The sequence below is a fragment of the Lepisosteus platostomus genome, chromosome 18 (assembly GCF_059453375.1).
Source record: "Lepisosteus platostomus isolate fLepPlt1 chromosome 18, fLepPlt1.hap1, whole genome shotgun sequence".
Taxonomy (NCBI): domain Eukaryota; kingdom Metazoa; phylum Chordata; class Actinopteri; order Semionotiformes; family Lepisosteidae; genus Lepisosteus; species Lepisosteus platostomus.
The window spans coordinates 2,785,227-2,808,464 of record NC_142628.1 but is presented as its reverse complement, the minus strand read 5'-3'; the positions used below and the strand labels follow the sequence as shown (position 1 = coordinate 2,808,464).

At 35.3% G+C, this 23,238-nt stretch overlaps 1 protein-coding gene across 2 annotated transcripts in view; it reads left to right on the top strand.

Moving 5' to 3' along the window:
- The window catches only part of LOC148645440 (leucine-rich repeat-containing protein 4C-like), a 433,163-nt gene that overhangs the window by 1,565 nt on the left and 408,360 nt on the right, over window positions 1–23,238 (top strand). The window lies entirely within an intron of this gene.

The window sequence follows — 23,238 nt, the reverse complement described above, 5'->3', positions numbered from 1 at the left end:
GCATCACTATTGAACAGCACAGCACTGGTGAAATTGTTCTTCATTGGATTTATGGGACATTAAACAGAAATGCAGGATCTACAGGTATGTCCTTACCAGCAGCTGATCATTGGAACTGAAAGGGGGATGGACCATAAGAGAACTGTTTTATACCACAGCATGCAAGACTATTGATTGATCTGTCACACTAGATAGAAAACCTCATGAGGTTCAACCCCAAGTTTGCATGTTGCAATTATTATTTTATGGACCTTTTGTAGTCAAAACCCAGTACTGTAAAATAATAACACTGTCACCCCCAACTGCCGGTGACAGCTTGAGAAGATGTAGGTGGTTGACCAACCGTCTGTTGCGTCTCTTGTGTTTCCCATGTAGTCAAACAATGCTCACCGTACATTTCCATCTGAAGAATTTAACAATTTACCTTCCTGTGGGAGTGTGGAAATATGGTTATCCTTCTGTCCTATCCTTTGAAGGTTTACTTAGACTAAAACTTGACAGTACAATTGTTGTCATCAATACATTCTGGAATTTTATTCACATTAATTTCAGTGTTTCATTGTACAAATGCCACATATGTGCCTGATCTAAAAAGGTACATTTTACAGTAAATAGATTGATATATTTTAGACTTAATATTATTAATCTTCTCATTAAAGTGTTATTTTTAATACACTTTACTTTCACTAGTACTGTATCCTGGCTATAATTCATTAATTAGTACTATTAAGACATTATTCAGACATTACCCTTTTGTATCATTAGACAAAATTAACAAGCTTATCATATCACATGCATACACTAGTAATCCCACTAGACTGAAATATGAATTCTTGTTGAAAAAACATGAGGGTTACAGAATTTTACTTTTCACTGTTTTGTTGTGAAAGAGATTGTTTGCTTGAACATATTTTGGTACTTCTTTAAATGCAGAAATGCAATTTAATGAACATATATCCTGTGGAGTGAAAAAGGTGCAGTCCAATATTTCAGATATTGGTTCCTGACGTACTTGGGTAATGATGGGTGGTTCATGAGTAGTGAGGCTTTCAATGTGAGTGGGATGTACTGAAAGATGTGAGAAGAGAACTTCTCAAGACTGTCACGTTGCTCAGCAGGTTTGTCCTTTATTGCACATTGTGGCTTGCCCACTCAGAAAGGTGTGTCTGAACCTGGGGTTGTCCTCTACATTCTATAGATCCAGATGAAACAGGGAAAGCTGCTGAGAGAAATACTGTATTGTTGTGCAATAATTAAGCCTTTAAAATAGTTCCTGCTCAGCAACCTTTGCAATCTGCTAAACTCAAATGCATTGCTGAAACCTGAAATAATGGTACTCTTTCTTTCACACTTGTGACTCCAGATTTGATGCAGGAGGGAATCCTAAACTTTCCTGGGATATGGAATGATAAAATATTAGCTTGTATACTAATAGTTGAAATGGTCTTGATGTGTTGGTCAGAAATGTCTGTTGTCGGTTGCATATTACCACTAGTTCATGTTGCCCAATCTAAATAACAAATACGTTTTAAAGTATACACATTTCATGTGTTTCATGCAAATGGGAAATGCTCATAAGATAGTGTACATGCATACCAGTCTGAATTTCTTTTCATGATATCATCAAGTCCAAAGACATTATACAGCATTGTCATAATTACCATTATCAGAGGAAGTCTTTCTCTTATAGTGAGTTATGTTAAAAATATTATGTCAAAAAAATATTTATGAACGTTAGGGCAGAATGGGTTTAACCCTGGGCCTGAAGTGCTATCTGTATAGAGTTTTTGTTCTCTACATGTTTGTTTTTAGTTTCCTCTGTTCCTCCTTAGTTTTAAAGGAATAGTGCTAAGATTTGAATGCGAAACATAGTTCTGAGCAGGTACCAAGAAATACACCATTGTTTTACTGGGAAGGGTTGCATTCAAAAAGTCACTTCTGGCAATACCTGTATTTCCAATTTTCATACTTTGTACTTGTCATGTTTGTTGCTGGAACAAGCTACAGAAAGTCAAACTGGAGGCTGTTGAACATTAATATTGTTAGCATTATTTGCCAAATGAAAAACAATGTCAAAGCTTAATTTTCTATCCTATATTTTTGACACTAAACAATGTATCAAAAGTTGAGCACTAATAATTAAGATGTAAATTATTCTGCTTCTGTAAGCTTGTATTAATGACCATAGTAGCCATGTACTCAAGAAGAACAGGGCATCATGAGACAGAATAAAAATTTGAAGTGGTTCTCAGGTGAAAAGTAACCAACATGTAATCTTAACATTACACCTGCAAACTGCACACCAGTTTTACCAAATTCATGACTTAAATTGGATTTTCAATACAGTACAATGCATTTTTTTGTTTGCCAGTATTTAAAGATTTGACTGTATTATATTTTGAATAATCTATTCATCTGTTTGCCTCAGGCCCTGCTTGATCAAACACCAATGGTAAAAAGCTGTTCTCGGTCTGCTTTGTGACAGTAAATGTTGAGTAGCTCTACTCATCTGTGGGAGACAGCAATATCCATTAAATATCCATATCCATGGCAGCAATATCCATTCAAAAGAAAAATGAAACAATATAAAAACATCAGTGATAGAGAATAAATCTGCTTATTTATTTTAGTTTAATGGCAATAGTATTGTGAGGATGCTTTAGGGTGATTAATAAAATACATTTAGTACAGAAGTTATTCCAGTGTAACTTTGAAATTCTGTTTAGAGGCATTTTTCTGTAGATTGATGGCCATCCTATTATTTGTCATAAAAAGCTGTTGCCCAAAATGTAAACTACAGAATTTCTGCATTATGTACTGTATGTAGTATATGCATTTGGCTTTGAAACTTAATTTAATACAAGTTAAAGGGAAAAAAGATTATGAAGAAGAGAATCTGCCAAAGATTACATTATTGCTCTAAGCATTTATCCATGCATAATGCAATTAACATATTGTCTATTTTCAAAAACCAAACTGCAATTCATCATTTAGTTCTATTATGACAGTAAGTCTGCACTAAAAGCTTCTTTATGATTTACTGAACATAGGTTTTCTTTTTTCAATGGCGAATTATATGAAATATGAAATTCATTCTACTGTAGTATTTGTTTTACATAACCATCTGAGTTCAAAGAATTGGATATCAAATTAAACCTGTTAAAGCATTTCATTGTAACTCCTGGAGAGAATCTCTACATGATTGTTAACAAATATCACACATTTTTTATCAGGCTGTTTTTTTTAAGTTGATTTTAATATTTTCTAGGACTTTCTGGAAAGGTAACTCTTGCACGTCAGTCAAAGTGATACTAGTATCATTTGAGCTTTTAAATTGCGTTTCCCCAAGCTCTACTTAAAGTATGTATTTTAACCTTGCAAACATATACCATGCATAATTTATTCAATAGCTAGAAATTTCCTTTCTGTATCTCTTTATCTTCTGCCACCTAAAATAATTTACAGTAGGAAATAATTATAAAAGTTTTTAATGTTTTATAACACAGAAGACGAAATCCAGCTCTTCATGGTCATGAATTGTCATCATAGGTTTTACTTTTTTCCCTCAGCTGAGCTATTAGTTGGAAAAACTTGTATTGATTTTTTAATGCTTGCTGATGAAGCTGATGAATTTTCTTGCTTGAGCATTGGAATCAGCTGCCTACTGTTTAAACCATGTTTATATCAGCCAATTTGCTCATCTAAAAAAAAAGTCATTTAGGTTCACAGTACAGAAAATTTTTTAAAACTAAACCCTGTATTAAAGTACACTTGTTATGACTGTGACTTAATTGAATAAATAACATATTTCTAACAATAAGTTCCTAAGAATCTGCTCAAATCTCATGTAAAGTAACATCAAAAACAAAAGAATAAAATATCTTAATAAAAATACCAAACACTGGAGACTTGGATATAGTTCCGAGATGATTGCACATTATTTGTTAATAAAATCCTAATGAATTTGAATGTTGTGAGGCTGCTGAATTCTGAAGAGCTTCTTCCAATATTGCAAAATGTGTGCAAAATGCGAACAGTTGACTTTCTCATGTGAACAGCGTGACCTCGATAAGAACAGCAGGGGAGATGACTTGAGGTTGTTCTGAAGCAGATGAAAATGAGAACTTTAAGGTTTCAGAATGATTTAGACCTAGTTTGAGAATCTGACAAGAGAGCTTCTGGGAGGTAGAGATGTGAAACATATTTGCAGCACACTCCCCACTGGATAATAGTACTGACTTTCCCTCCTTATATCATCTTTTGAAATCTAAATGTCTGCTTTGTCATGTACAGTAAAGGATAGTCTTTGTCTTTTGTTAATTGTACACATTTTTTCATAATTTTATGATACTCCACACAGTTTTTTTCTGCCATATCCCAAGGTTAGCTAAAACTATCATACTGAACTTCCATGAATCCTCAGTTCTGGTCTCATTTGGTAGAGACAAGTCGATCAGTCTCCTGTATTCATGGTTTAAAACTATGATAAATCTAATTAATATTCATGTTATAATTTTGTGAATATCCTTTATTTCTGTAATTGCTTATTTAAGTAGTTTGGAGATGTTGTATTTTTGGAGGTATAAACTAACTGTTTATACAGTCAAAAAATATTTTGAACCAGTTTGGGTTAACGCTGTGGTTTCAGAAATCCAGGTGTGTGCCGGTCAGTGTTACCTTTATTAATGCAGATGTGAATCTTTCAATAATGTTCAGGTATGTCTTAAAGCACCTTTTTCGAAACTACAGATTATCTTCTTCTTTTTTAACTCCACAAAAATACATTTTTAACAAGTCTGTTCCTAAGCTGGATTTTAAATTTAGTTTACAGTATATCCAAAGTTACTGGATAATGTATTGTAGACAGAAATTTACCATATGGTCTAGCTTCACACTTGCTCTGCTTAAGCAAATCTAGGGCAGCCTGTCCATGACAACTGGAAGAAAAGATGGTTAATTAGTTACATTATTAAAGACTGGTGAGTTTAATAGCTCTTAAAGGCATTGAGACATAAAGAAGGGAAAACAGTACTGTGTTTAATGAGGTGCAAAACTACAGCACTGGTACGTGTTGCATTACATGTTTCAGCTGTGCAAAAATACCTACGTGAATAGTGTGGAGAAGTTACATAATATTCAGAATGGATACATTCATTTTTTCACAAACTACAAGGAGAGAGACACAACACCAGCTGCCTAACAAAACATAAGCATTTTGTTAGTAAAATTGTTCTCCGATTACATTTGTGTCTAATATGACCTTATTCCATCAGTCTGCACATGTGGGTTTATAAAATAAGGCAATAGACTTTAAATCTAAAACCCTGTGACTTACACAATTTGAAATGTATCAAACTGCTACAGTACCTGCATTACACCTTTATTGGTGTATATATCTCACTTTATATCTCACTGTGTGTATATACTGTAATAAAAAAAATGAATGGGCTGTGTAATTCCTGCTTCCCACTCAATAGCATGGAAACCCACCTAATTTACAATTGTCAAAACACTGGACTCCAGCGCTCATCCTCAAAAGCCCTAAATACCTCAAGATGTTGTAGGTTATATTTTATTTTTGGTCTAACATAAGTACAGTAATATTCCAGATGCTTTTATAATTAGATTGAAATGGCTTTTAATCTTGCATCTTTCTTACTTTTAATGATTTTAAGGAAATCAGCTTTGGTTTTAATATGAATACTTCCTGCTATATGTTCATAGCTAAATAGTATGGATGTGTTTATCTTCACTGATTATGCTGTTTATATGCAAAGGAACCAGTAATTATAATTTCTAATTAGAAATGTCATAATCATGATCACAAAAAAGGTATCAATAGTACATTTCATAAACATAAAACATTAACAGACACAAGGCAAATGATGATTCAAAGCCATCTTTTGAGAAATTAACAATAGCATTTTGGACATCATGCAGGAACTTAATCCTTTCAAAACCTGGTGGATCCTACTTTTTTTTCCAGTGTTAAAATAACACGCCTTTGGAACCACAGGATTTGGATTTAAGCATATGTTCCATACAATATTTAACATAACAGCAACAGCAACTCAAACTTGGAAACAAAGGGCTTAGAAGCCAATTTATTGACCTGATTTCTACTGAACCTCATGTGCATTCCAGCTAAAAAGCTAAGGCATCACAGCAAAACCATAAAAGTGTGAGGAAGCTTTTAATTCTGTTTCTTGCTTCAGTTGTTTAACTAGTTGTTGCAAAATTAATGTCTGAGGCTACAAGTACAGTAAACTGTATTTAATTGTATTTAATTGCAATGTTAGGTACTGTAATTTGACCTTGCTTAGTTCTTTATGTCCTTTGGAAATCCACTGGGATCTTTAATTTCTTCTGTTGATGCCAGAGTTGGGGTCAATTCCTTTTGTCCAATTCCAATTGCGTTGCTATCTGAATGCAATCTGGTCAATCGTAATTCCACTATTTGAATTAGGATTGACCTAAACTCGGGGGGGTCAAGATTTGGTGAAAAAGATTTGTTCCACAAGTTGCTATAATGTAAACCAGTCATCCTTAAAGGCTAAAGGATATCCCATTTGCATTCCATTTGAATCTTAAGATTAGCATCTTAATAAGATAACTGAATACAATAAACCAATTAAACCCTTGTCACAGGTCTGAAGCAAGACTAAAGTCTAAAGTAGCGATTCCCAACATTGGTCCAAGAGGAGCACTGTGTCTTCTGGTTTTTGTTTGCAGGCTAACTCATATTTGTAAATTTGCTTTTTACTCTTAAAATGTCAAATTGGATTTGTGATTTGTAGTTAGTGTCAATCCTGTACAAATTTTAAGTTTTATACTACCAATATTCAGATGTGTTGCCTGAAATATAAGAAATTGAACCCCTAGAGAAGGAAAAGATGATTAAAGTGAGCATGCTTGATACAGTGTTATTCCCACCTGTTTCATCATTAACTGTTCTAGTATAAAGAGATGTTTAGTCAGAAATAATGGCAAGCAGAGAAGAGGTTGAGCATAGATCTGTATGCTGAATTGTTGAAAATCTTGTAACAAGGCATATTTCACATTCAAAACTTACTAAACGTACTGAAGAAATAAAATTAAAGTCTAAACAATCAAGCACATCAATCAAATTATCAATTAATACCGGTTTGACTCTGAAACAACTGGTCTTAATAAACGTTCTAAGGTTGGTCTTTTAGGTCTCTTTGTACTTGTTGGCAGCAATTGCTAATTGCAAGTAAGTGTAGAGTCTGAAATAGCTATTAATTGCCCTTTTCAGCTAAAAACCTTTGGCAGCTGCTGGAATGTTAGAACTATAGGAGTATCAATTCAGGATATTGAGAAGAAGGGCATTGTGCTTATGCTGATTTTCTCCTTTGAATGTTTAATGAAGTAGGAACCATACTGCTGAAGGGACGTTTCTCTGATATGCTCGTTTGCTTATTTGTGTTCCGTGCATTCTGATACCTGAAATCAGAGTTTGGTCAAAGTAGCTTCTGATTTTAACTGGCAGAGTATATTTGATAAATGTGGTTGTAAAGAAGGAAATGTGTGAAGGCTAAGATATCACGTTTCTTAATCTATTAGATGTCATCACATTAATCCTCTTTAGCTAACACATAGCTATAAGAAGAATTCAAAAATAAGAGTTGTGTAACTCCAGTCCTGAAGGGCCAGAAGATTTTCTTTCCACCTGAGCATTTAATTACCTGATTGAACTCTTTATTATCTTAACTGAACATGTTGAAGCCTTCCCTTGTTCTTAAGAAGCTAGAGATTTAAAGAGACATCTAAAACCTGATGGACAGCAGCCCATGAGAATACTCCTAGCACAAAGAAATAACAGACCAGTGAAAGTATATATTAGTTTATTGGTATAGGTTGCACACACAAATTTCAAATTTTAAAGCAAATATTCAGTGCTATTTTTCTTAGTTTCTTTATATCCCACACATCCACTGGGATGCAGGTAGGCACACACAGCATTGGACAGTAGATGTCCTGGAGGGAATGGGACAACTTGCTACTTTCCTCTTGAATCTTGTTGTGAAGATCGGAGTATATTGTATATTTCCATTAGAAAGGTGAGGCTTTGCTTGAGAACTTCATAGAGATCTTGCAGCCCAACAAGCAGCCCAGATGTAATAAAGTTACTGCAACTTATCCCCTTGCTCCAAATTTCCTTCTTTAAGATTCACTAGGGGGAGTGGCGAGCGGACCAACAGGGCCCTTGTGTGTGTTTTTTATGGAAAGAATGACAATTCCTCACTTGCAAGATGACAGTGTTGCATTCCTAAAACCAAGGCTTTATGATTAAAACCCAGAGTCAGCTCCCATTTTGTGAATATCAAAATTCAGCATGAATTCAATAAGGAGAACAGTTGAGTATGCTTAAGAGACAAAAGAAAAAACAGAAGTTATGACTGATTTCCCAGAGTGTGGTAAAATCACCTGGATCAAATGCATGACCTTACCTTTCAGTGCCTTTTCAATAATTCCGTAAGAGCAATTCTTTTTATTTCTTATTTACTCACAATAGGGGCCAATTTTAGAGTGCTATTAATTTTAGTCATCCAATTTGATTAAATTGTTATTAATGAGTGATAAGTCAAATACATAAAAACACCTTTTTTTCATCACATGAAACAGATCAAGAGCCATTCAAGCTCACTTCAGGGTCATAGCTAAGGAGGACTGTATTTTTTCTCAGTGCTATCTCTTTGGCAATTTCCCATGTTGAGCTTTGTAGTGTAAAGATTCAGTTCAAATAGAGTATGATGATAAATTGCTACCTCATAGAAAGTAATATATGGACATCACTCAACTAAAAGCTCTATAAAGGATCTCAATAAATACATTATGAGCTTCGGGAAAGAGAAAGCACTGCATGGTGTCAAAGAATTCTAAGCAAACTAAAGAAATTAAAGAGATCCAGGATTCTAACCTTGTGCCGAAGTGTGTCACATTGTCAGCAGAGATGACATTACTGGAAGTGGAGTCACTTGGTGACATTACGATGTTCATTCTGAGGACAAAATCAAAAGGATAACTCCAAAACATCAGAATATTCTGAGTTCCTCACAGTTGCATGGTCTTATATCTAGTTAACCCTTCCACTTTGGTAAGAGATGAAGTATTTTGTGATTGTACAACAACAATCTCCCCTTGTGTGCAATGGTGCTTTTCGGGGGAGAATAATCAGATTATCCTTGGGCAGGCTTTGTACCTGTGACCATCTGCGGTGTGTGAACGTGCAAAATGAGCGTGATCTTAATTAGCATTTCATTCTGATTATATCATGATCGCCAGCAGAATGAAGGATCTATTTTCAGATAGGTGACTCGTTCCTATAATTGGCCTCAGATGCTCATCAGGTGCCGAGTCAGCGGCTGTCACATTACTGCTCGTGTCACCTCAGTGATCTGGAAAAAGTTTACAATGTAACCAGCATGTGTTTGGCAGACAAGTGCCAGAGGAAAGGACAGTGCAGAAAGGAGAAAACAGAAGGAGCCAGACAGAAAGGTGGATAAACAAGCTAAAAGAGCGAATATTGATTTCCATTGCAAGGATTTCAAAAACCTCGAAACAGCTCCAGCTTTGTTTATGCAAAGCCTTTGCTTTCACTACCCCATGGCTGTGTGCTATTTAAGGGGCTGGAAAAAAGAAGAGTGTTTTTCTTAGGGTTTCAAAGGGAATTTAGAGAAAATAAAAATATCAAGTTTGAAGAAAGAAAATTTTGCCTTGAAGAAAGAGAATAATGAACATTTAACAGGCTTTTCTGAGGCTTTTCTTTTAAGAGCATTAAGGTGCATCTTTTTGCTTCTCCAATAGCGAACCTGGGGGTCCCCAGAAACAATCTCACCCCTAATTCCCATTGTGTTTCATTTAGTACCCTTATGCAATACAGCTGCCCAGACAATGACTAACGTGCTCACATTGAAAGTCAGCTTTTAAATTTTTTATGATAAATGCTAACATTTGCCAGTATTTTCAGGTCAGGTCCTCAATTAGAGCATTTAAAAAAAAAAGTTTTTCAGTTAGAAATGGTTGAAGGTGGATAACAGGAAATAATGTACCAACTATATACCCAGGGTTCTGAATTTCCCCATATAACTACCGCATACTGTACTTCGCAAAACCACATAGGTCAGTTGTATTGTTTGTATGGTCCCACAGCCTGTTTACAGCCTGCAAAAAATAAAAAATAGCATCCAATGGTTTTGGAATTAAATCGTCCAGCTTCTAAGATTTGTTTTCTCATTCCCCCCCCTCCAGTCTCATCCGTTGAACAGAACAAAGAAGGGAGAGGAAAAAATGCTTAAGGCAACAAATCACAATATCTTTGTAGTCATTTCCTCAGAAGAAAAGAGGGGGTGTAAACAGCAGATGCTAGTCCTCAGAGGGAACAAAAATCAGCCTTTCACTACTGCTCAGGGAGACATTGGAAACTTCTTAGAAGCTGAGCCCCAGAGCCAGGAAAGTAAAGGTTTAAAATGGTAGGAGCCTCTTGTTTGATGAGTTGATTTTGACATGTTTACCATGTCAGCTGTTGGTATTTTGAGAGTACACATTTGTGTCTCTGAGTTATACCACACATCTTCCTTGTGAAGGCTTGCTAGCCAAGGTTAAAGTCACTGGTTTACAGCCTTGGCTCATTAGGTAACATTTATGATCCTCATCCTAGGTGTACAATAGTATGGGTTAAAGGGGAAATATATACACTTACTTTGAGGTAACCTTGAGGTAAAAGATACAACCTGATGCAGATGACTTCATTCCACCTCTTCCTAACTGTGTTTTAATTGCATACGTTAGCCCACTGGTTCATTTAATATTTTACTTATTCTCTTATTGTATCAAGCCAGCATCCTTGCCTTTAAAGCTGTGTCTAATATTAAGTCTTTAGAACTCGGGACAGTTAAAAGTATTCTCATAAAATGATGAAAAGGACAACAAAATAAAATAAAGGAAAAGGGGACATAAAGATGTCTTAAGGAATTTACATTCTTAGTACTAAGAAGAAGAAGATTAAACGAGTGTATAAAGAAGTGGTGGCATGGTGACACAGTGGTCAGCAATGCTGCCTTGCAGTGCTGGGGCCCTGGGATCAGTTCTCTACCTCATGTGTGCGCTGTATGTCTATCTCTGTCCGGCTGTGGAGTGGCATCCCATCCAGGGTGCTCCCTGCCTTGTTGCCTGTTCCTCGATGGGATGGGCTCTAACTCCACTGTGAATCTGAATTGGATGAAGTGGTTAAGAAAATATATAAAAGGCTTGATACCTTCCACAGGCTGAGTGAACAATAGTGTCACCTATGGATTGTGCTACGTATTCCTGGAAGCAGGGTCTTTATTTATTCTTTTACGACCTGTAATTTTATTGAATAATACTGAATTATTTCGACTATTAACCCAAGAAGCCTCTTTCTTGGCTACTGTAGAACAATGTCCAGTTTTTCCAGCACAATTTTTTTTTTAAAAATAGTATCAAAACCTTGTGTATATGAAACCTCCGTAGTCTGTTCAGGATGAACTGTAGTACTTTTTTGCATGTCTGTGGCATGTCTAGATGCAATTAAGCTTTGGAAGCAGGTTTCCTCATATACATGTTTGTCCACTATTCTCAATAAGGATATCCTTGATTTCACCTCATACTCTTGTTTAGTGATCAATAACAGTCTTGGCCACTTATTCAGTAGTGGATAATGTCAGTTGGTCTTAATGTAGCTAAAAAAGTATCGGTGCTGCATTCATAGCCTCTGTATTACTTCTTCTAACATCACTGGAACCTACAGCATCTTCGCACTATTTGCTTGGATCCACAGTGCCAGGGATGGTAGGGGCTTGGAGTGTGGTCAAATCCATTTTGCATGGTACTTACAGTACAGTACATCATAGCAATCTGACTTTATTTTGGGGGTGTCATAAACTCAGAGGAGAATAACACTGATACAAGGGAAGGGAATAAATATTGTGCTATTTTGTCCTTGTTTTGCTCATTTTGGAAACGTTCCCTTGTGCTGGACTGCTGGATTATTTTTTTACCAAGAATTACCTTTATGCATGAGACAGAGGGAGCATAAGATTACCTCTGTTCTTGACCACCACCCCTGCCATAGAAAAGGCAGCCTCTGTTGTTTTAAAAGCTCTGGGATATCCATGTTTCTGTCTTGAAAGGTGATACTGACTTGCTGGAAGCAAATCCATGTAATCATCTGCTAATAATTCATTGGACCACACAAAAGATTGTGATTCAGATTTTCTATCCCCTGCTGACATTACAAGAGAGTGTAGCCCTTCAGATAGAAAAGCTGAGACCAGACCTTCATCAGCTTCCCTTGAACATATATGATTTAGAGATTACTTTCCCCTGAGTGATACCATTATTAAACTATTACTGGTAGAATCCGTATAAAACATTACTTACACTTGGAGTTCATCTTTACAAATACTTTTTTGTAATACAATCACCTCCATAGCAAAGTGGAGACCATCTCAGGCAGCTATGATACTTCTATTGCATGGTGTTTTGATGGTTACGGTTTTCCAACTGAAGATTCATTGCATAAATTGTATTGGTGAATCAGTAAAGAATGATGTCTGATTAGGTTAAATAGATGCCTGTTTATGCAGATTTATCCAAAGTAAGGTGACAGTCTTGAAAAATTCATGATCTAATCTTCACTTAAATCAGTTTGTGCAGTTCATTCTACATGAATGTATCAATACAACCTTTCCTAATTTTGTCAATTTTAATGCAAAGCCAGGCTAAAAGCCCTAATTCATTGTGAAATGTCTGATTAGTTTAAACTATGACTTAAAACTAAAAACTAAAAACCTAGAAAACTAGAAGCTAAAACCTACTGCTCATGTCAGACATGTAACATTGTCATGTCAGACTTGTAACATGTTCAGACTTGACTAGAATTGAGGTGTTCAATGCAACCTACACAACAGAAATCTCTGTTTCTTCACACAATACACTACAGAATATCCAATCACAGACACTGCTTGTTGAACTCTTGGTTCTACTTCATGCTTGCTGTTCACGTATAATGCATTGCAATGCTACCTTGCTTGCTGTGAATTTCTGTGGTGCGTCAAATATCAGTTTTACTCCTGTGTATAACCTTATACGTTAGGTTTATGTTCTGTCCTGCAGTCTATTTAAATTTACACAATGTAACATTTTTTATAGCTGTCTGATTGTTTTGCATCCAGTAGTATTTAATGCTCACTTATTTGCAACAGCATGTTGCTTGGACTAAAAGTATCAAAGAGCAATCACAATTTCTATCTAAATCTTGTTCTATACTACATGTGGTGATTTAGTTTTAAAATGCAAATTTTTCTAGTAAATTATCTCAAAATGTGATATAAAAGTAAATACTACACTTCTGTATTGCCCTCAGTTAGAAACACTCTCCTGCTTCTCTAAGAATAGGCTTTTATTCTCCTAGGTGAAAAAATCTTTTTCACAATTCCATTTGATACCAAGTCTGTATATGATAAATGTAAAAATGTGATGTACCTTAACAATGAAACTTGAAACTCACTTTAAAAAGCAATTTAATTCCTATGTTTTCTAGGAATTCAAAAATATGCTGTATATTGATATACAGTTTGTGGAAGAAAAAATGAGATTTTCTTTGCATGTATAGTACCTTGTCATTACTGATACATTATACTGCTAAAATTAAAGTGCAAACTAAGTAATTTATACAGCAAATGTTAATCTCAAAGTCCAAATAGAATAAAACCCATATCTGAAAGAAACAATGGATTATTGATAATGAATAAGATTATATTTTAAATTTGCAATGATAAAATAATGTATTTTATGTATTCTCAACTGGCTAATTTATTTATTATGTAATAAGAAAATAGCAGTGAAAAATATCTGAGATTTTTAAAGAAATGTTACAGTTCACCTGCTACAGCAAATCATCTTTTGCTACAGTAACAATGCTGTAAGGTTTTGAAGTGAAATAAAAGCATTTATGCATCAGTCACATTGGTGAATAAAGCAATTGCTTACCATTCTGAGCTCAATCGCTTCAGAGATTCACAGCTGAGAAATCATGAGGGGAACTGTGCATGTAAATTACACTATGAGAAAATGAAGTTAGAGAACTGTAACTGGATCTATTATTAATTTTGTCTTTTAATATGCCCTTTAAGTGTATTCTTTTGTTATTTCAATTTATTATGTGCAATTTATTTATTGACTTAGACACTATCAAAGAATAAAGAATTCAGAGACATTTTAATATACTGTATACATAAAGGTAATACTTTAGGATAGGGGTTGAAAATAACTTTTATAAACAATTTAAAAAGTTAAAGTATTTGTCAAATATAAAGACAGTGACATTCAGACCACTAGTTTCCTGACTCTGTTGTATTTACTAGTGTAAATTGATCTGTGTTGTGGTTCGGGCAGAATTTCATTAACCTCTTGCCATTGTAAGAGGTGCAGCTTTCCCTCCTCCCTGCTGTGACTTGTTGACTCACACTCAGTGTGTGTACACAGCTCCACACCCTAGAACTCCACTACACCAAAAGATCAGGTCTTCTGCAGGGGGAGAATGCTACACTGTCTGGGCTTAGGTGAGTGACTACGCTCACTACCCTTCCATCCCTGTTACACCATTCACTAATAATTTCAATAATTTTGTACCATATCTGCCACATCCTATTCTATGTGTTTTAAAAAATCATTCATTCATGTTCTGAATTTTACTTATACACCCTTAATGTATACATCAAGGAAGCAATCATTAGCCATGTCTAGTAATTCAGATTCAGTGGCCTTCCTGCTGTTTTTTGCTATGTATGTGAGGAAAGTTCTTATATACACATACATCGGTGACCTTATAAGTTGACAAAATGTGAGTAGTCATTCACAATTTGGAGGTCATTTTTTTAAAACACGAGTTCTTGAACAAACATGGTAAAAAAGAAGTATTATTTAGGTGCAGTATATGGAATGGTAGGAAAGCATTTTTGTCTTTTTTAGGAAAATGTGAAATATAACAGTGTGGTACCACACACACTGCCAGCTATTTAACGTATGGTTTTATGATTATTATTCTTATTAGCATATGCTATGCAATTGCAATCCATAAAGAACTCAAAAGGAAGGCCAAAAATGACTGATGATAAGGGTTTTATAGTCAGCTGGGACAAGTTTCTTTCAGGGAAATTTCATAATATTAGAACTTCCCTATATACTGTAGACATTGGTACTTATGAACTTTCTCAATGTGGTATTGAGAAAAAGTGGGGAAAAAGATGTCTGGACATTTCAAAGCTAGACTCTTCCCTTCAGTGTTTTCCTCCTAAAGCTTGATAGACAGAGTTTATATTCTAAATGCATCACAAAAGCTGTTCAGCCCGAAGTTGAATGATAGTGAGATATGGCTTCAAAGTACAGTACTCATTTTTAAACTATGTTCTCTCTTTAAACCCGTAGGGTGTATGGTGACAAATGGTAAATATAATATTGATTGTAACGTGATTGGTTGCATCTGATAGTTTAGGAACAGATGTCTTCAAAAATTGTCTCTTCAGTGACTTGAAGTGTGTCTTCGCATTTGACAAGACACATATCTGTGGTTGATGTTTAGTTTTATAAATATTTGGGTGTAACTCAAAAGATAATGATGATTTTAAGGTTAAATGACAACATTAAGTAAACCTCCAGGAGCCATGTGCCAGAAACTTCCCTTATGTTCTTTTTTTAAGTTGAAATACAATAGAGGAATTAAGACTTCTCTTTAAACTTATTCACCCTAGAAAATGAAATAGTTCCGTACTACATCAAGGTATTGTTACAAATCTAGTTTGTGGTACCAAATACACTGCTTATAAGTAACACTAGTAATAAGGAGCAAATAGTAAAAAATAGACTTTTTTATTACTGACTTAAAGAAAGTGCCAGGGCAGTGAAAGAGCCATGGTAAAGACGAGGATATAGAAAGTAGCAGTTGAAGTGAAAAGTGACCTGAGCTCATGAAACTCTGGTGGCTAACTGTGGCCTGGACAATCACATTGTAATTTACCAGTAGCCCTCGAAACGTGCTTCAGAATCTGCACCCACTCACATTTGCTTCATATACTGTATACGGTACAGTATATACTTTAAATCTAAATGACAATGAAATTGTCTTTACAAAGGATAAAGTCACAGAAATGGCGAAATCCATTTTTTTCCAGTCTAGGGATGTGTAAAGACACATTTGTAAGTGCAACACATATTGAATCATTTGTGTGGTATTTTTAAAACATGCTATTGTTTGGATTGTCAAAAATGTAATAACTTGGAACCTCAGGATTAAAGAAGACTGTGCCCTCCTGAAACAAAATAGCATAAGAAGTTTTAACATGTATTGTAGCTGTGCAGTAACTGCTCTTTAAGTTAAACAAAATGTTCTGCAGTGGTGTATACAACAAAGTCAAACAACTGATTATCTTTCTGTTATGCATTTGCTTTATTTGTTTAGTTGGACCAAATACCATTTCAAAAGTACTACCGTATTTTCTGAGTAATGTGCAATGACCATTTTTAACAGCTTGAGATCAGGTGAAGAAAAGCACAGAGGTGTAATTGTTATGTTGGCAGGTGAGCACCAAGTGTTCAGGAACACCTGCTTTGTTCATTCATGAATGCACTTTGGGTCCAGTGGAATGTGAGCGGGTTAATTAGGGGTAATGTGGGTAATTGTGCAAGCTATAAATAGCATTTAATTGGCAAGGATATAAACCCCTAATTTCTAACTATAAAGAATACTGTTTAGAAACATTTATATATGTATGGCTTTAAAGGATTTCTATGTGGGAATTTAGTAGTGGTGTTTGGTCTGTGCTTTGTATTTTCAAATTAGAGTGAATTCATACTTATGGCCATATCTGTCCAACAACTCAGAAAACAATTTTGTATTTAATTCTTTCCTTACAGTTTTTGACTCTCCAGGGGTGTCTGTGGCAATATTCTGTACATGAGCCATCTGATTTCAATTTAGGAAGAGTATGATTTTTCTTTTTAAAATGTTTACTCAAACTCCATGCAAGCTGTCAAGTACCCCTCTACAAAAACTTGGTTTATATCAAGAGGCCATAATCCCCAGCACAGTAGTGTCTTTATTTTAATTGAAGACATAATCCCATAATTTACAACTCCTTTCTCCACATTTGCCTTTCAATTCAAGTAATTTTCAAAGAACATTTCCTTTATTTTTTTTCTGTTTTTGTGATTTTCTCCATTAGACATGTTAACCTGTCACCAATCAATGAGCCGTCATGGCTTTGTAACTGTGAAGACACAGAGCTGCATTGACAGAAGTACATATTCAGTTTGTCTTTCAAAAACTAAACTCTGTGAGATGAGACATCTTCATTTCTTTCAGCACAATGGACATTCCACTTCACACATTGTTATATTTGTTGGACCTCTTCATTTAGAGCTGACCAAGGCTTGGATTTTATATATTAATTTATTTAAAATGAACAAAGATACACTGATCTGAAGACACTTTTTTCAGATTAGATTATATACTGACAGGTTGAACTCTACCCCAAATACACTTTTTTCACTAGAACATTAATATAGGTTTGTTTTGAATTTGCAGAGAAAAACTAGCAGAGTAAAGTGCCATGAGTTATATTCAAAGAAATATCCTGCTACTCAGACCAAAGTTATTTTGTATAAATAGAATTAATTAATTGTAATGCCTCTCAGTACATACTGTACATATATATCTTATTTCCCTTCACTGTGACCCACAAAATATAATTGAATTGTTTTGTAAGGTTAATTACCCAGAATGCAAATTGAGTTTAAATTGATTACATACTAATGTGTTCTCTTCACTGTTATTTAAGGAATATGTGAATTAATATTAAGAAATAGGGCATTCGTTTGGTTGAAAGTGACTAATTTATGGTGATTATTTCTTCATAAACAAAAGACAACTTTATTCAAATGGAGAAGATGCAGTCAAAAAAACTGGGGTGTATAGAACACTACCTGTGACACTAAAATTAAAAATGTCTTAGAATGAGAAAACCTTAAATATAAGTTGTGTTTATCAGAGAATCCCTCATCTGCATATTCATTAACCACCATATCAGAATTTGTTTACACTACATCCACAGCAGCTTTCCAAGTGTCTTAAGGCAACAGTTCTTGTAGGTAACTGCTGAATACCTAGAAGACATTGAGTTTAGTTCAGGTGCTCTGAGAGCTGGAGTGGGTCAAAAAATAAAATACACTTTGCCTTTGAAGAAATTATGAATGTCCCTAAATAATTTTGTCTGAATGGCTTTCCTATGAATTTCTTGCTCTTAATTAAGGGGTTACTGTTATGCATATTTTGTCAATCCCTGTTAAATTCAGTAATTCAGTAATTACTAAAAAAATGTTTTCCGACCACAGAAGAAAAAAAGGCACCCTTCAGGTTGAAATAAGAGCTTTATTGTAATCTAAAATCATAGTCCAAAAAAATTAGTTTGGTAGTTTGGTTAGATCCTAATGAATGAGATAGTATTTGGCATGTAGTTCAGGTGGGTAACTGCGTCAGCATGCTACCCATAGTATTTGGCATGACTTGCCCTGCTGAGGGAATGGCAGCCTAGCTGAGTAGATAGGCTGCCCAAACCCACTCTATTGTGAGGAATGAATAGGGAGCTGCTGCAAGGGTGTAGATGGTGTGTTGGGAGTAATGCGATATATTTCATGAGATATACGAGAAGGAAAATCCTGTGTGCAAAACTTATATACATATAGATACTATAAGTGAACAAAAGCTTGAAAGATTAGGATCCAACCTTTCTGCCAAACCTCTGTTATAAACTCCATGAATCATAACTAAACATGTTCTCTGACAGCAGAGACAATATCATGGACAGGATGTGGTGTGCTTTTCTAAAATATGTGCAGCCCAACACAATCCTATTTTATCTTCTTTGATTATCTTCATTTGAGGCTGTGATAAGAGTTCATCCAGTTCTACCAATTTTCAATACTTATTCTTGGCCAGATCTTGGAAGTGTTCTGGCCAGGAAAAGTGATAGAAGTGTGCCTCATGGAAAATCTGTTTGTGTCACTTGACAGATTGCCATCTACAACAAACATGGGTTACTGAAGACTCCCGATTGTCTGAACTGCTTTGAATTCAGGTTGAACTCTGTACCTCTGATATTACCATTTCAGATTAGGGCTACTGCACCTCATCCACCAGCTGTAAGCAGATGGCTTTCAGGGTTACACAACAGAATGCATTCTTCCAAACTTAAAAATATTTGAATATACACTGGGTCCTCATAACTATAGTACTGTAATGAACCTGAAACAAACTTGACGATTACTTAGTGCTTTGTCTCCTCTCCACAGTCTTTCTTGTCCACATGTTTCCTCTACACATTTTGCTACCATCATATGGCGATGGATTTCTGATTTACACAGAGAGTAGTTTCAGACCTGCTGGGGAGAAAAGGGATGGGGGAACTGGTCTGTAAGATAAATCAAGTAGAGCTTGAAAAGGTAGGGAAAAGCCATTGGGAAAAGCTGTTTCTCTGCTGCAGGTGTTTCAGTGTGTGAGCACGTGTGTTTGAGTATTTCTGTCTGTGTGTGCGTGAAAAATATTTTGAAGAAAGAATAGTAGGTTTCTACAACTTAGCAATACATATCATACATGTTACTAGAGTTCTGATATTTTTATTTATTTAGTTATCTATTCATTTTCTAACTGATTTATGTTGGGAAGCAGTTTGAGAAAGGTGACAAGACACACACTCTCACTAGGGCCAGTTATCCCTGAAGCCAATTAATCTACCAACATGCCTTTGGATTGTGAAACAAAACAACAGCACCCAGTGAAATCCCATGTGATCATGGGGAGAACACACAAGCTCCAAGCAGGCAGCACCCAGTTCTGAAATTGAACCCAGGGTCCCACCACTGTAGGGAAGCAATGCTAACCATTGCACGACACGGCTGCCTTTCTTGACCACATACGTTAACATTTTTTCACAGTAGAAGGTTTGTGTACCTCACTTGGTATCCTTAGCTCTGTGTTTGTGGTGGCACACATTTGATATCTCTAGTGTGTCCCTAAACCCCTTTTTACTGTATAAGGAACATTAAAAACAACCAAAACATGCTTTAGCCTATCTCTTAACAGTGATGGCATAGTTTTATGTTCCTGTGTTACCAGTGTTTGGATGTTGGCAATACTACCCAATAAAAATGCATAATTTAAAACTAATATAAAACTGGAAACAGAACTACATAACAACATTTAATTAACTCGTCGGTAAATATGTTGGTAATGTTTAATGTTTAACATGCAGGTAGAAAAAGAATTATATAAACTTATAATGCCTCAGTTTATAAATGTCTTGGGGACTATTTCAGAACACTACTACTTGACTGGATTTGACATAATTGGAAAAAAGTGCCATTGAGCTTGACTCGGTCAAATGCTGTATCAGCCCATAGCCAAACAATTCTGAGACATGGCTGATTGAAGAGTGTCAGCAAATGTGTGAGAGCAGGCCAGCTTTTGTACAGAGAGGGGAGGGAAACAAGGAGCAGGTGAAGCTTGTCACATGAGATCCCAATGAAACAAATGATCAAAATGTATAGAAGGACATACAGTATCCTCCATAGAAGGACAAATGGCCACATTGTTTCTTATTAAAAGTGAAACAGTAAAACATGAACCAGAATAAACAGAGTATAAGTATGTGGATGTGCATCAAAAATAAAAAAGGAGGCAAAGAGTTGTGTGAGTATGGAATCAGTCATAATATTGAAGCTGATACCCTAGCTTCAAGAAACAGCTGGCAGCTGAACAATATCCTTGGATCAATTAATTACTACCAAACAAGCAGGATGGGTCAAGCAGCCTCCTTTTGCTTGTAAGCCATGTTATGTTCTGAATGAATACAAACCAAACAGCTCATCAGTTGGTAGAAGGACTATACTGGGTCTTATCTTGGAGTCCTTTGCACTGCCAGGGCTACACAGCAGTAGTATTGCAACGCTGTTATATCTTCCATTTAGGATGGGAGGCACAACAGTGGTTTGAGGTGAAGCCGTATTAGATGTCTTCCTTATTCTTTGATAAATAAAGCACAATAATATGGTTATTTTCATGAAAAGTTCACACTTGAGAATTTATAGCTGCAATAGCTTATACATTAAAAGCCAATGAGCCAGGCAAAATTAAGTGTTGTTTTACTCATGCTTTTTTAATGCATCACCAAACTGAAGTTCTGCTTATTTGCTACAAATATTTTTGTACATTTTTTTCAAGTTCAAGATTCGTAAATAATCTAGAAGCCAAGACAAAGAAATGTTGATTTGGTGTTAATGTGTGACCTACTGTAATTAATTAAACCAGTTTTTTTCTTTGTTAATTCTCCAGGTTACAGTTTAGAGACCAGTAATTTTTTTCATTCTTGAGAAAAGCTTTTCATGTGCTCACATTAAGATAAAAAACACAACATTAAGGATTGACCTCAAAGAATCAGAATTTGGAAGTACAAGTAACCAACTTGTTATGCTGTAAATATTTTCAATTTTGTTTAAAAGGACAAAATTGTTCTTCTTATTATACAGTACACACTTGCAGCTGATAGAGGTTTAGATAATAAGCACAAGACATTCAAACATAGTCAGACAACATTCAAAAGTGCACCTAGACCTGGAGGATGATATTCAAAGTAGACAAATTTCTACATTGAGAATTCAATACACATTCAGAGTATCACACGTAGGGCATAAAAAGATAAACTATAAATATAACATTTGAAACACTGAAGTTGAAAAGGCTGTGTTGATACCAAATATACATGATGTGTGGAAGCAATCATAAGGCAAACAATACGTTAGGATATATAGTTAAATAGTAGATGAATAGAATAGGACACACATAATGATAGAATATTAAGCCATGGCAAGTTACTGTAAACTTAGATGACATGATAAGAATTTCATGTTCCGTTTTGGTCACAGTGTTAGAAAAAAAAGATTTTGGAATCAGTCCAGAGGAGAGCAACCAGACAGCTATGCGTCTTGTCTTTCTTTATTTCTGTCTTCCTCATTGTTTCTTTAAATCTTCAGCACTTGCCACCTGGTCTCTGTGTTCTTTATTTGTCATGGAGTCAGAGCCCCTTGTGAGGAGAGCAGGCAGCAGTCACTAGGCCTGCAGCGACAGGAAGAGGGAGAGAACAGTCGCTCTGATTTATTTCTTGGCATTTCCTTTACTGCTGTTTTAGCTAAGAAGTCTTTAATGGTTTTTCGTGCTCTGGGTTTCAAGAGATTCCATTCTTGGCTTAACTACTTTAATTATTTTTTATGGAGTTTTCTAAGAATTAAGCAGCACAATAAGAAACGCCATTTAAAAAGACTGCATGGATTATGAAAAAAATATGGTACTTATTAGGAATGCACATAATACTTTTTTTCTCGTATATGTTTCATTAAATGCTTATTAAAGATATTGAATTTAATACCAACATTCATATTTCATTCACATTCATGAACTTGATGTACCCTACTTTCCTTACTCACTGCAGGAACATAATTTTTAGAGTATGCACGCAGACCTGATACCTTATTTTAATAAAATAATGCATGAAAATTTAAATGTAACTGCACTTAAGTCTGTTAATCTGCTAATAATATACAGATTAAGCAGTTACACATCTTTGTAACCTCAGGACAGATTTTTTTCTATATAAAGACCTTCCATACAATCACTACTACAAACAGAGCAAAGGGGAATCTCAGTAATGATGGTCTTTTTCAGGGGTTTACAAAGTCCTTATCATATGATTTGTCACAGACATATGTACACTTTAGATATGTTCATAATCCTGATGAAATAGAAATAAAAGACAGACCCCACCCCACCAGGTGAACTGAATATAGGTCTGTCTGCACATGATTTTCTCACACAGCACTGCATTTACAGTATTACTATTTTTATTAAACTTGCTTTCTTTTATCTTCACTCTCGTGCTTATCACAGCACCCCAAACATACTTTGAGGTTTACACAATACAACATGTTTTATTTTCTTTCACATTACACATTTACTTTTTTACTTTTCTTTCTTTCATTCACACACAACCATCAGTCTTTTGTGTGTTCACCCCCTGCCAGGTTTTGTCTCTGTACCTGCAGTTGAGAGATGCCAGATGTTGCCCAGCACCACAGAGCTAGGAGGTGGGC